Source organism: Antechinus flavipes, chromosome 2 (assembly GCF_016432865.1).
Source record: "Antechinus flavipes isolate AdamAnt ecotype Samford, QLD, Australia chromosome 2, AdamAnt_v2, whole genome shotgun sequence".
Taxonomy (NCBI): Eukaryota; Metazoa; Chordata; class Mammalia; order Dasyuromorphia; family Dasyuridae; genus Antechinus; species Antechinus flavipes.
In genome coordinates, this window is record NC_067399.1 from 136,069,063 (window position 1) to 136,084,201 (window position 15,139).

Here is a 15,139-nt window from a genome sequence, read left to right on the forward strand (position 1 = left end):
GCAGCTATGCCAAGAAAAGGTCCCTTGGCCTGGCATGTTCCTGCTTTGGGCCTCTGCAAAGAAATGAGCTCTAAAGTTGCTATTTTAAAAGAGATTTGAGACTGAAGTCTCAATTGAATGAGGTTACTGCCCCCAAGTCGAGATTTCCAGTAGAATGGGACCATTCACTGAGAGTGGTCCTGAGCCAATTTCCAGCTCAATAGAGTCCATAGAAATCTAGATCTTCAGCTAAATGAGATTGTTAACCAGGAGATCATTGTACATGGCAACAAGACCATATGTTGATCAATTCTGATGGATGTGGCTTTCTTCAACAATGAGATGATTCAGACCAGTTCCAATAGACTTGTAATGGAGACAGCCATCTACACCCAGAGAGAGGACTGTGGAGACTGAGTGTGGATCACAACATAGCATTTTCACTTTTTTGTTGTCGTTTGCTTATATTTTGTTTTCTTTCTCATTTTTTTTTCCTTTTTGATTTGATTTTTCTTGTGCAGCATGATAGCTGTAGAAATATGTATAGAAGAATTGCACATATTTAACATATTGTATTACTTGCTGTCTAGGGGAGGGAGTGGGGAGAAGGGAGCAAGAAAAAAATTTGGAACACAAGGTTTTGCAAAGGTTAATGTTGAAAAAGTATCCATGCATATATTTTGAAAATAAAAAGCTTTAATAAAAAATAAAATATACCACACTGTGGCATTGTGTAGGCAGCTAGGTGATACAGTGGATATAGAATACTGGCCCTCAAGTCAAGAAAAACTTGAATTCAAATCCTCTCTCAGACAGCTATATAACCTTGAGCAAGTTAGATATATTTTGTTTGCCTCAGTTTTCTCATCTGTAAATGGGGTCTTATAGGACCTACTTCCCACGGTTGTTATGAGGATAAAATGAGATAATATTTGTAAAGTGCTTTGCAAACCTCAAAGCATTATACAGAGTAACTGTTATTATTCTGACTTAATCTATATGTAGAGGTAGACTGAATCCAGAATAGATTTAGAGGAAAGCTAATGATAATAATGATTTTACTTCTCCTCCACCAAACTATCAAGATTTCTAGAAAATATCCTCTGTAGTAGAAGGCATCTCTCTTCACCAATATTTGAAAAGGCCTGGAAAAAAGTGGTGAAAGCAGGAAAGAAACAAGAACTTAAGAGTCTACTATGTGCCAGGCACTATACTAAACCCACAGGAAGGAGAAGAAGATAAAATCCCAGGGGCTAAGAGGAAAGGTCTATGAAGAAAAGGGAGAAGGGAGAAGAAGCATATCTGGGAGTGGGTAAAGGGCTGAGTCATCTCGGAGCAGGAGCTCAGGCAGAAGGCTGGCTCACACATAATTTGAAGAAAAGAATGTTTCTGTAGAAAAGTTTGGGAGGCAGGCAAAGCCTGGTTGAGGGCAAAGGGAGTGTCTGAACTATTTTTCTGCCTTGTTTAATTAAGTACTGGCAGAGGTCCACCTGGAAATGGTGATAGGGGCAACAGTTCCAGCTACTCTTGGGCTTTGAGGTCATGAATTTAGAGGCATTCCAGAGATTCCATCCGAGGATTCACTCTTCCCTCATCTCCTTTCTGTGCCTGGTTTACTGAATTGCTTAGATACAGAGGTTATTGATTCTTTAATTCTTATCTCTGGAAGCAGGAATAATTCATCCCAGCAGTGCTCTCCATTTCTAACAGGTCTCTGGGGGACCAGAGGAACCTGCTAACCAATATTCAGACATGAGTAGCTCAAGTCTTACTAGCCACAGATCTGATGATTTTTCTTTCTATATTTCTGGCTAGTGTTTTCTCCATGGTTACTGATCTTAGCCATCTTTCTTTGAGGGAACTGCTATTCTTCTCTCAAAACAAAACTTGGATTTTCATGGAATAGCAATAATTATTATTATGATGATGATAGGCAATGTGCTATGGTGGAAAGAGAACTGATTTCAAACCTGGGTTTAAGTCCTACCTCCTACCTTTATCAGCTATGTGATCCTGGGAAAGTCACTTAATTTTACAGTACTTTAGGCAGCACTAAAAGTGTATATTCCAGAGAAGGTGCTAACATGTATTGGTAGGGGAGATCAAAGATCCAAGGTATGTCAGTGGTGTTGTTCAGACATTTCAGTCATGTCCAACTCATGGTAGCCCCATCTGGAGTTTTCTTGGCAAAGATACTAAAGTGAATTGCCATTTCCTTCTCCAGATCATTTTACAGATGAGGAAACTGAGGCAAACAGAGTGAAGTGACTTGTCCAGGCTCATAGTTAGTGTCTGAGGCTAGATTTGAATTCAGATTTTTCTAACTACAGATTCAGCATTCCATCTATTGCATCATCTAACTTCCCCAACCATATTCATATATGATAATAAAAATAGTTAATAATTAATAATAACTAACATTTGCATATAGCCTTAAGGTCATCAAAGCACTGTATCTCCCCATTTGAATGGAAGAAAATGAAAAAAAGTTTTTATTAAGCTCTTACTATGTTCTAAGGACTGTTTAAAATGCTGAGAATACAAGTACCATATAAACAAGAAGATCAATCCCTTATTTTATAAAATTTATTTTTTATTAGGGGAAGAAACTAGAAGGGAAAAACGTGTAAAAAAGGAAAAGAGAAAGAAAGGAAATTGAAAATATACTTCCAGTCATATAGTTTGGAGCTATCTAGGAAATGGTGTGCTATCCTGCTTCTGTGCAGCTAATCTTACTGGGGAAGAGACTAAGTCTTATCTGTGTTGTCTTGGAGTTAGTTCATTAACATATCCACATGTTCTCAAAATTATCAGCAGTTTGATATTCTGTTGGTCTTACTGCAGACATCTGGAACTTGTTTAAAATTTACATATCATAAAACTGAAAGATTCTGACAGCAGAATCTAAAAGGTTTCCCTTGATTTAGCACATAGTTTCAGCATATGATTTTTGGTTAATATATGATACAATTCACAAACTATGCTCCTTTGATATATGGGATCTCTAGGAGACAGTAACCTCTAGGTTCCCTTTTGCAATAATACCACCTGCTATTGTTACTTTATAAACTTATTATTTTGACTGAAAGGGTAAGAGTGGTTATGAAAGCTAGAACAAGATCCACCTAAACAACTTTAGTTTATTGGTTTTCAATTCATAGAAAATGCAGAAGATAAGATTCACAGGAGTCTAGAAAAAAAATAATATCACGAAAATCATTCATAGTAGTTGAATTTAGAAAGAATTGACTATTTACCACCATATCATTTTTTTTTTAATATTAAGCAGGATCCCTATTTTCTCCTACAAGATCCTACAAAGTTTCCCCAAGACCAATATTCTCCGTTTCAGGTTAGACTCCTGTTGAAAAGGTAAATACATTGTGGTGCTGCTGGATAGGTAAGAGCTTTCTAATCAAGACCTGTTGTCCAAATTCACTATAATAGCAGAAGAAGGGTGGTGGCGGTAATGATTATGGTCTAAATCCTTTGCTTCCCCAAGTCCCAGCTTCTTTCTTGTCCATGAAGAAGCAGTGGGGGTGACGCTTTTTCCTCTAGAAGTCATCATGTTTAGAAACTCTCCTCTTTTAAAATCCAGGACCCCAGTTTTCAAAATTGCAGTTTCTGTTGAGGCAACTCTCTTCTTTGTCCAAAAGAACAGATTTTGACATTTCACTGATGAGGAGATCAAAATCCCTCCTCCTCTTCCTAGGAATTATAGTTTAGGAATATTATCTGTGAGTCTCTCCCTTGTACAGAATGAATAAACACATCTGTTTTTGTTACACACATCTGCTGGAATTCTCATTGCCCTAGCTGCTCTCATCTCTTGGGCTGGGCTGGGTAAGTCCATTCTCAGGAATCTCCCCTTAGGTCTTGTGGGCCAGCAAACTCATGTCTACATTTACCATGTGCTTCTGCCCTGGGGAGCATTAACTACTCCCGAGCAATATTTCTCTACTTTATTAGCTCTTGTAAAAAAAAAAAATTGCTCCTCCAACAATAGTAGCTCTCCCCAGAGCCCACGCCATCCAATCATCTTGTTGGAAGCTATTATCCCTAGACACCTATCAGGAATGGCCCCTTCTGCTCCTAACAAAGTGCTAATAGGTATGTGCATATCCTCTGGAGGAAGTGGCATTCTTGTGTATATTCATACTCTATAGGGACAGAGATACATTCATCAAATTGATCGGGGACCCCATTTAGAACACTAAATACTGTGAGGAAAAGAAGTGTGTTACAGGATTTAGTGTAACTCTTTGCAGATAGCAAATGCCAAATAATAGCTTGCTAATTGATTGAATTTCATGCCTCCCTCTATAACATTTCACCTTTGTTAAGACTTTGTAAATTGCAGGATCAGACAAGAGGATTTAGAATTAAAAAGGATCTAAGAGTTTTTGGTCAACTTATTTACAACAAGGTGACACAGTGGGTAGAGCTCTGGACATGAGATCAGGAAGATCTGTATTCACATCACTTCTCACTTATGAACTACCTGACCTGAAGCTCTGTTTGCCTCAGTTTTTTCAACCATAAAGTTAATAGTGGTATAATATTAGTTGTAGTAATAGTAGTAGTAGTAGTAATAGTAGTTATAGTAGTTGTAGTAGTGGTTGAAATAGTAGTGGTGATAGTATAGTAGTAATAATGGTGGTGGTTGTGGTTGAAATAGTAGTGGTGGTAGTAGTAGTAGTAGTTGTAGTAGTAGTAATAGTAGTAGTAGTAGTGGTGGTGGTGGTGGTAGTAGTAGTAGTGGTGGTAATATAGGGATAATAGCTATCTACCTCCCAGGGTTGTTGTAAGGATCAAATGAAATAATATTTGTAAAACACCTAAAATAATATCTGACCCATAGTAGGTAGTTAATACATGCTTGAAGAAAAATAAAAATTTGTTTGAAGGCACACAGATAGTATGAAACAAGGATAACATACAAACCCTAGTGCAAACGCAATGTTCTTTTTATTCTGTTGTCAAATATGTTTGTCAAAACAATTTTCCATTGTTTATTATCAAGTAACTTGACTGTATTACATATAAGACTGTATTTTTGACCATAAATATTATTAAGGATCAAAAAAATGACAAGAAAGTGTTGTTATCATGATGACTTACTATCAAGAAGAGATAACAGAGAAAACATTATCCTTAAAAGTTGCAAGACCAAATCTATTGGTGATGGAAGCAAAGTTGATTCTACTCAGACCTCACATAAAACTGGGTTTTCCCATTTTAGGTATTTTTGTTATTGTTGTTCAGTCATATCTGGTTCTTCATGATCTCATTTTGGAGTTTTCTTTGCAAAGACACTGGAGTGGTTTGCCATTTCCTTCTTCAATTTACTTTGCAGATGAGAAGGCAAACAGAGTTAAGTGGCTTGTCCATGATCACACAGCTAATAAGTATCTAACGCAGGTCTTCCTGTTATCCACGTGCCACATATCATTTTTGCATTATGGTTATGTATGTAAGTGACCTATCCCCTCATATAATGAAATGCCATGAAGTTAGGACTTCTGTATTATCTAAACTTTGTAGTTCCCCCATCATTTAACAGTATTCTTAACACAGTGATAGATTTTTTTTTCTTTAACTTGAAGGGCTTCAATGAAAGTTGACAGCCTGTCTTTTTTTTTTTTTTATGTGACAACTGCTATTATTTTTATTGGAATGGAATAATCTGTTTTTGGGAAAAGCTTTTGTATTTAGTACTGACTCTTTGATAAGGTTACCGAAAAAAACAAACAAAAAAAACTCCCACCTTTAATCCTTGCTCTTTTCTCCCACACATTAGTCTTGAACCAGAAGTTGATCAAAGAAAATCATGCCTTTCATTTACATTGTTACATAGAGCTTAAAGTTTAATTCCTTTTTTTCTGCCATCTCTGAGGTATGTGCCCTGCTCTGGACATTTTGGAAAAATTCAGCACTAGAAGGACTGTCTGAGATCATCTAGTTTAATCCCTACCCAAGCTAAGAAACTGCTTTACCACTCCCCCTCCTCCCCCTCTGATAGGGGTCATCCAATCTCTCTTCAAAGACTTATGAAGACACTGAAAAAACGAGGTAGTACAGTGGTTAGAGCAATAGGTCTGGAATTAAGAAGACTTGAGTTCAAATCTGACCTTGGATACTTTCTATAGTTTTATGACTTGGGGTAAAAAACTTAATTTCTGCTTGCCTCAATTTTTTCAATTGTAAAGTGAGGGTAATAATAATTCCTATCTCACTGGGTAATTGTGAGGATCAAATGTAATAGTTATGAAGTACTCAACACATTACCTAGCAATGGTGAACACTATATAAATAATTATTCCCTTTTCCTTCCCTATGCCCATTTCTTCCATAAGAACAGTGGGCTTCTTAGATCTTCAGGTTACTTATTTTTTTTTAATTTTTATTTTTTATTTAATGATTACTTTATATTGACAACATTATTCCTTGCACTCGTTTCTTTTCCGATTTTTTTCCCCCTCCCTCCCTCCACCCCCTCCCCTAGATGGCAAGCAGTCCTTTATATGTTGGATATGTTGCAGTATATCCTAGATACAATATATGTTTGCAGAACCGAACAGTTCTCTTGTTGCATAGGGAGAATTGGATTCAGAAGGTATAAATAACCCGGGAAGAAAAACAAAAATGCAGATAGTTCACATTCGTTTCCCAGTGTTCGTTCTTTGGGTGTAGCTGCTTATGTCCGTCATTTATCAATTGAAACTTAGTTAGGTCTCTTTGTCAAAGAAATCCACTTCCATCAAAATATGTCCTCATACAATATCGTTGTCGAAGTGTATAATGATCTCCTGGTTCTGCTCATTTCACTTAGCATCAGTTCATGTAAGTCTCTCCAAGCCTCTCTGTATTCATCCTGCTGGTCATTTCTTACAGAACAATAATATTCCATAACATTCATATACCACAATTTACCCAGCCATTCTCCAATTGATGGGCATCCATTCATTTTCCAGTTTCTAGCCACTACAAACAGGGCTGCTACAAACATTTTGGCACATACAGGTCCCTTTCCCTTCTTTAGTATTTCTTTGGGATATAAGCCCAATAGAAACACTGCTGGATCAAAGGGTATGCACAATTTGATAATTTTTTGGGCATAATTCCAGATTGCTCTCCAGAATGGTTGGATTCGTTCACAACTCCACCAACAATGCATTAGTGTCCCAGTTTTCCCACATCCCCTCCAACATTCATCATTATTTTTTCCTGTCATCTTAGCCAATCTGACAGGTGTGTAGTGGTATGACAGCCTGTCTTTCATTGGAACTTATTGTCTAATAGAGGAATCAAAGAACTCACAGTCTAATGAAGTGTGGTGAGCTTCTTCTTCTCAAAACACCGCCAGGTGATAAAAGTCCAGATCTTTTATTATCTCCAATATAGCCCGGTTAGCTTAGAGGTCTATCTCTCTGCTTGGTTCCAAGAGCTCCCTCCGAATGTCGCCAAATCCAAGGATTCTGTCCTTCAGCCTCTGCCTCTGCTTTCTTCAGCCTCCAGCCAGCTCCACTCTTCATGTCATTCCGGTGAAATCTCTCAAAGTGCTCTGTGTCTGCAACAGAGTGCTCCTCTCCAATCCAGCTGAACTCTCTTCTGCGACCAGCCAGCCAAGTGGAAAATATATTCTCTCTTGCCTTGCCTCGGAGAGAGGGCTTCTGGCATAATTCAGCTGAAATCTGACCGAGAGCCTCTGTCTGTTTCTTTTATACAAGAGGGATGAATTGTGGGATACAAGAGAGAGGGATTATGGGTTTTCTCCCATAGTGCTCTCTGGACCAAAGAGCTTCAAGGGAGGTGTGAATTCACAAAGTTACAAAGTTTACTTTGTGAAGCTGGCATACTTGTGAACTCCAATGAGTAAAGGTGCAAACACAAGCATTGTACTAATTAGTTCTACTTAGTACCTTGTTTCAGGTTCTGCCCAAAACATCTTCTTGTAAGATTAGATCAACTCTAATGAGTTAGCAGTTTGTAAGGATTCCAACAATGAAGGAAAAAGCAAATATACAGGAAATAAATAGAAATATATTTTGTACATATAAATATATACAAAACAAATAGGAAATAATTAACAGAGGGAAGTAAGTAGGACTGAAAGGGATTGGGAAAGCCTTCTGGTAGAAGGTGGAATTTTAGTTGAAATTTAAGGAACAAGTACGTGGAAAAGAGTGAGAGCATTCTCTCCAGGCAGAGAAAATAGCCAGAACTGAGAGATGGAGTGTCTTGTTTGTGCAACAGCTGGGAGACCAATGTCATGTGGTCAAAGAGTACCTGGAAGGGAAATAAGGTGTAAGAAGACTAGAAAGGAGGATGGGGGTGGCCAGGATACAAAGGGCCTGGTTTTTAACTGATTTAGGATTTTACAGGCTGATCTTCAATTGTATAACTGATCTTGAAGGCAATAGGGAGTCATTGGAGTTTATGGAATAGGGGAAGGATGACATGGTTAGATCAATGCTTTGGGAAAATGACTTTAGTTGTTGAATGAAGGATAGATTAAAGTGGGAAGAAGTTTGAGGCAGACAAACACACCAGGAGATTACTGCAATAGTCCAAGGATTAGGTTATGAGGGCTCATATCAGAATGGTGGCGTTGTTAGAGAAGAGAAGGGGACATAGAGGAGAGATATTACAAAGGTGATATGGACAGACCTTAGCAACAGCTTGGAAAAGGTGTAGGAGGTGGGAGAGAGAGGCATCCAGAATGACTCCAAGGTTATGAGTTTGAAAGACTTTGAGGATACTAATAACCTTTACAAGGATAAGTAAAGAGAGAAGGGGATAGAGGTCAAGGGGAAAAATATAAAATGATAAATTTTGTGAATAAATCCTATATACATAAATGCTTAATTGTTAATAAAATTGTAATCAGAAGATCATTTGTATTATAATAGGAAATATGAATACATGTCTATCTTGTAATATGGTTTGTTTTTTCTAAATGCTACAGTGATTTTTTGTTCATTGGTGATCTTGAATTCCTAAAGCTAATTGATTCCATCTGCCCTCATTGTGCTAGAACATAGTACATGTTTAACAAAGGTTTGTTGATTGTCTAATTTTCTATAAAAGCTATGACCCATTGATGACAATCATTTGAAAAATTTTTCTGTCTGCCCTGGGTCTCTGAGAAAATAAGCTATCTCATCACTGATCCATACCCAAAAGTTGGGTTAAAATTAGAATTACTATAATAATCCTTTTCAAAGCTAAACCTTAAACTTGACCTTCAAACCTACAAATCTTAAGTAGTTTAGCCACATGGTAGGTAGGTAAACTAGTGGATGATCCTCCAGATTGGAGACAGGAATATCTAAGTTCATATTTGGCTCCAGACACTATCCTGGCTTGGGTAGATCACTGAATTTCTGCCTATCTAGGTTTCCACACATGAAAGATGAGTATAATAATAGCACCCACTTCTTAGTAGTGTTGCAGAGATAATATAATATTTGTAAGACACTTTGCAAACCTTAAAGCACTATATAAATGCTACTATCTTGGAATGCTGATGAGAACCTCATGACCCTTGCAAGGATTTTCTGCATTTAAGATTCCATCTTTGGAATGCTTCAATGTTTGTGGACCTGCTTCTGAGCAGCAAACAGCTTGATGAGAGATGAAAAGATTTGGAATAGCCATTAAAGAGAATGGGCAAAACTGACTGGCATCTTCTGATCAGCTTCAAATGAAGCATAAATCAATGAGATAAAAACTGACCAAATATATTTGCTACCACCATAGAGGGTAACTAGATAGCACAGTGGACAGAGCATTGGACTTGTAGTCAGGAAGATCTGAGCTTAAATGTGGCTTCAAACACTTACTAGCTATGTGACCCTAGTTAACTCATTTAACCCTATTTGCCTCAGTTTTCTCATTTGTAAAGTGAGCTGGAAAAAGAAATAGCAAATTAATCTATTATCTTTGCCAAGAAAATTCCAAATAGGGTCATCAAAAGTCTGACATGACTAAAAGTGAGTAAGCAACAGCAACAAATCATAGAGAATTTTTAGGATGTTCAAATAAAAGAGATTCTTCCTTTGTTTCTATTTGTAAATGGCATTTTGGTGATTGCATCCAAACTGAGAGCATTGTCAAATCTCTATGATAGCTACAATCACTAAAAAAGAGAGAGAGAGAGAGAGAGAGAGAGAGAGAGAGAGAGAGAGAGAGAGAGTTCAGCCTAACCATTTCTGAAAGAAAAATCAAATTAATGAAAAATAGCTCTTCTGTTTCTATATTTATTTGGGAGTTTGAGGGGTTTATTGATGTTTTATTTTTACATTATAAACATTTATAGGCTCCTATTCTGTGAGAGCTGTCAAATCAAAATAAAATAACCAAATAAAAATAATAACACAGTGACCTTATTTGAAAGCATATGCAGCATTTTATATATGTTGTGCCCACACCATCTCTACATTTAAAAAAAAATAAGGGATAGCTAGATGATACACTGGATAGAGCACCAGCCCTGGAGTCAGGAGTGCAGGAGTTGAAATTCAACCTCAGACACTTGATATTAGCTATGTGATCCTGGGCTAGTCACTTAATCCCAATTGCTTCACGCTCCTCTCCAAAAAATGAACCAAAATCTCTCTCTATCTAACATCCTAGCCAACTAAAAAAAGAAAAATAAATTTTTTGTTACAAATATTCATGGTTAAAAAAACAAAAATTTCCTCAAAGTGTGTGTGTGTGTGTGTGTGTGTGTGTGTGTGTGTGTGTGTATGTGTGTTTTATTCTATCATCTCTCTATAATGGATAACAATAAAATAATGGATAACATCATTAGTGTTCTGGAATCATGGATGACAAGTATATTGATCAAACTATTGCAGCTTTCAAAATTGTTTATTTTTACAGCATTATTGTTATTGCATAAACTGTCCTCTGGTTCTACTCATACCATTCTTCATTGACTCATAAAAATACTCAAAATTGTTCATTTTTGTAATATTGATCTTATAAATACTTTATTCTGTACCAGTTCATATAAATCTTCTCATGTCTTTTTGATAATCATCTATTTCTTTATTTCTTACAACATCTTAGTTATATATAAGTAGTAGTATATGACTTTGATGGTGTCATATATAATTTGGATGAAATAAAGAGCTCATCCATAAGTTCATATATGTTGGGAGGATATTGCTGATGGACTGTGAACTGAAACCAGAATTGAACAGGATAAAAAGAACAAGTGCAATGATTTTAATGACTCCAAACTTCTTCTTGAAACAAAAGCCCACCATTGCAATGGTTTTGTGATGAAGAGAGCCATCTGCATCCAGAGACAGAACTGTGGGTACTGAGTATGGATCACAATATAGAATTTTCACCTTTTTTATTGTTGTTTGTTTGCATTTTGTTTTCCTTCTCATTTTTTCCCTTTTGATCTGATTTTTCTTGTGCAGCATAATAATTGTGGAAATATGGATAGAAGAATTGCACATGTTTAACATATTGGATTACTTGCCATCTAGGGGAAGGGGGAGAGGGAAGGGAAGGAAAAAAAATTTGGAACATCAGGCTTTGCAAAGATGAGTGTTGAAAATTTAATCTTTAATCAAAATAAAATAAAATGAGAGAATTATTAAAAAAAAAAGCCTATCTTTTAAATATTAACATCTTCTGGCAATTCTAAATAGCTGCAAAGGTCAGAATACCATGCTTCCCCAAATACTTAAACTCTAGGTCACTCAGCAAGCAATAGACATCTATGGATGGTCTCAAAAGACTACATCATATTATCCAGGAAGAAATGTGGAGCAGAAGTGGTATAAAAGATGTTGATGCAATATATAATCAGAAGTTATGGGCTAGTCAAGTAGCAAGATCAAGGAATGGAGGGCCCAATTCAACTAATCCTCTTGTGATTTTAAGAGCTCTAGAGGAAGACCTTTCTAACACTGGGCAGATTCCCAGTGGAGGATTCATGAAAGAACATGCAAACGAGTCAGATAGGATGGGAAGGCATAGGTGAATTTTGACTTGTATTACTGGAGGGAGTAGAATCCACTCAGACAGGACCAGAATCCATTCAGACGGGACCATAGATACATCAAAGTATCAAAGTTAAATGGAACTTCCAATTTTACTAACAAAATATCACATCAGTACTAATACTTTAATACCAAAGTTGCAACTTGATACCTTTCCATATAAGAATATGTATATTTAATTGTTGGTGGAATTGTAAATGGATCCAATCATTCTGGAGAGTAATTTGGAACTATGCTCAAAGGGCTATCAAACTGTGCATATTCTTTGATCCAGCAGTGTTTCTTGTGGGCTCATATCCCAAAGAGATCTTAAAGGAGGGAAAGGAACCCACATGTACAAAAATGTTTGTGGCAGCCCTCTTTGTAGTGGCAAGAAACTGGAAACTGAGTAGATGCCCATCAATTGGAGAATGGCTGAATAAATTGTGGTATATGAATGTTATGGAATATTATTCTTTAAGAAACGACCAGCAGGATGATTTTAGAGAAGTTTGGAGAAACTTACATGAATTGATGCTGAGTGAAATGAGCAGAACCACGAGATCATTATACACAGCAACAAGACTATACGATGATCAATTCTGATGGATGTGGCTCTTTCCAACAATGAGATGATTCAAACCAGTTCCAATTGTTCAGTGATGAAGAGAGCCATTTACACCCAGAGAGAGGACTGTCCGAATTGAATGTGATTCACAACATAGCATTTTCATTGTTTTTATTATTGTTTGCTTGCAGTTTATTTTGCTTGTTTTTTTTTTTTTGGTTTGATTTAATTTTTCTTGCGCAGCAAGATAATTGTATAAATATGTTTGCATATATTGGATTTAACATATATTTCTACCATGTTTAACATATATTGGACTACTTGCCAAATAGGGGAGGGCATGGAGGAAGGGGGGGGGGAATTGGAACACAAGGTTTTGCAAGGGCTAATGTTGAAGAATTGTCCACATGTATGTTTTCTTTTAAAATAAAAAGCTTTAATGAAAAAAAAAGAATATGTGTATTTGTTGTCATTGTGTCATTTCAGTCATGTCCAACTCTTTGTGATCCCAGTTGGGGTTTTCTTGGCAAAGATACTGAAGTGGTTTGCCATTTCCTTTTCTAACTCATTTTACAGATGAGGAAACTGTGGGTCACACAGCTAGTGTCTATGACCAGATTTGAACTCAATTTTTCCTGACCCCACAACTAGTACTCTATCCATTGTGCCACCTACCTGCCCCCCTGATATCTTTCTATAGAAGAATATGTTTATAAGACAGAGATATCCATGGTTACCAAATATTGAGGCTTTTGATCATAATTAAAACCAACAATGTTTCAACAAGATGGGTCCTTGGAACACAACTTCCTAAGCAACCTTTTCCCCAGACTGTTGACTGTGTCTAGGAATGTAATTTCAGTTTTCTTGACTAATGGTGATGAGCTGAATATTTTGTACAATGATGGTGCATCATCATTATATTGCTGGTTATTTTTGCTAGGCAACCACTGGATGAAGATCAAATACTGATGAAATAAGATGAAAAATAATCTTCAAGTCAGCATTGATTTTCACCATAGAGCCTGTCATCATTGTTACTTTCCTGTTTCTGGTTATTATAGATACTAGTGTACAATGTCTGACCAGTCTCCACATTGTATAAGTATACCTTTCTCTAGAACATTTGATACACAAAAATCTATACTTGTAAAATAGATAAAGAAAGGAATAATTGTTCCCCTTACAAAAGAACTCACTGAACACTTCCTTCGAAAAGCAACATTTCTCCCCCCACCTCATCTGTTAAGGATAATTCAAGCCATCATTTGGGCAAAATGAGAATCAAATTTTACAAAATGTTCTATGGTTTGCAATATTCTTTAGACACATCATTCCTTTCCCAATTTTAATCGAAGTTCCTAGACTCTACCAAAATGCCTCAGTTACCTCCTCACCCTGGAAGATTTCCCCTACCCCATTATCTCTTTTTCATATTGGTGAGATTTTCCTAGAACCTTCATTTTGAAGAAGGGCCCAGGCATCTCCAATTTTGGTTCTCTAGATTTCACCACCTTTCTATACCTTAACATAGATATATCCCTTCTCTTCCCATGTTTTTCACACTTTTGTGTTTTCTTTCCTCTTTAGAATGTAAACTCTTGGAGGGCAGGGATTATCTTTTTGCTTATATTTGTGCTCCTAACTCCAAATATAACAATCTGTCCTTTGAACGACACTGACTATTTGAAGTTCTGAGTTGTGAACTCCAAAATATGCCATTATTAGGAGTAGTATGTGTCCTCAGAAATCCAAGTCAGGCAGCAATCAAGATATCACCCCCTGATATCACTGGCCCTCTGTGAAAATGAAGAACAAACACCAGAATAATATCACTTCACAGAGCATTGATTCTGGAGTCAGAGGATGGAGATCACTCCCTTGACACTTCCTGTATGATCTTCTACAAATCCCTCACTTCCCTGGGTCAGGTTCCTCATTTGTAAAATATAAGTGGCAGGAGATTAGATGGCCTCTGCTGAGTTTTCCAACTTCAGATCAATCATCCTCTGAAGTAAACTAAATAATCCTTTCTAACTCTGAGTCAAACATAAAATATAACAAAGTCTTTTTTTTCTATTTCTTTCCTTTATTACAAATTTAACAATCATCAACAAATACAAATATTTTGGTATGCAAAAACAAAAAGGAAGATTGTCTATAAAACCATTTGTTACACGTAATTTGTTTTTTCAAATGTTTATTATATTTAACACAATGATAACAAAATTGCCTTCTTTATGTTCCCTTTTGAACTTTTATCTGTGTATTTTTAATTGCTTTACTGATTTTTTCCTATCTTTCTCAGTGCCTACTAATTCTTCTCTAATCTCCAAAAGAAATTCTTCCTTGTGAGAAAAAAAAATTAATTAAAGCAACTTGATATATTAGCTATGTCCGAAAATAGAGGTCTCATCCTATAATTCTAGCCCATCACCTCTCTATTAAAAGGTAGATAGAGGGGCAGCTAGATGGTGTAGTGAATAGAATGCTGGCCCTGAATTCAGGAGGACTTGAACTCAAATCCAGCCTCAGACATTTAATACTTTCTAGCAATCACTTAATCCCAATTGCCAAAATAAAAAGT